This window comes from Penaeus monodon, chromosome 24 (genome assembly GCF_015228065.2).
Source record: "Penaeus monodon isolate SGIC_2016 chromosome 24, NSTDA_Pmon_1, whole genome shotgun sequence".
Taxonomy (NCBI): Eukaryota; Metazoa; Arthropoda; class Malacostraca; order Decapoda; family Penaeidae; genus Penaeus; species Penaeus monodon.
The window spans coordinates 24,301,049-24,301,410 of record NC_051409.1 but is presented as its reverse complement, the minus strand read 5'-3'; the positions used below and the strand labels follow the sequence as shown (position 1 = coordinate 24,301,410).

Here is a 362-nt window from a genome sequence, read left to right as displayed (position 1 = left end):
AAAAAGGATTTGTAACATATCTCTCAACTTGATACGCCACCCCCTCATTTCCTATTAGATATGGCCATTTACTTCATACATATGTCCTCACTGGCCATATCCTGTTAGCCATGGGCACAACATCCCTGTCACCCCCCAGCGTCCCATAAAACAACCCGCCAATACATAGTAGATTATCTACAAATGCAGTCAGGTATTATAGTGTCATGTCTATAGAGGCTGTAACAACAATCATAAATAATAGTAAAATCCCATATCATATTTGGTAAACTAATGGCTCTAATTAGGTTTACTCCAGTCTACTCAAGCCCTACGTAGTACGAAAATGTAAGCTGTCGCTCCTGCTGTCCACTAAAAATGGG

At 40.3% G+C, this 362-nt stretch overlaps 1 protein-coding gene across 1 annotated transcript in view; it reads right to left on the bottom strand.

Moving 5' to 3' along the window:
* Positions 1 to 362, bottom strand: part of LOC119588910 (polyamine oxidase 1-like) — a 9,030-nt gene that overhangs the window by 8,421 nt on the left and 247 nt on the right. The gene's annotated exons all lie outside the window — the stretch shown is intronic.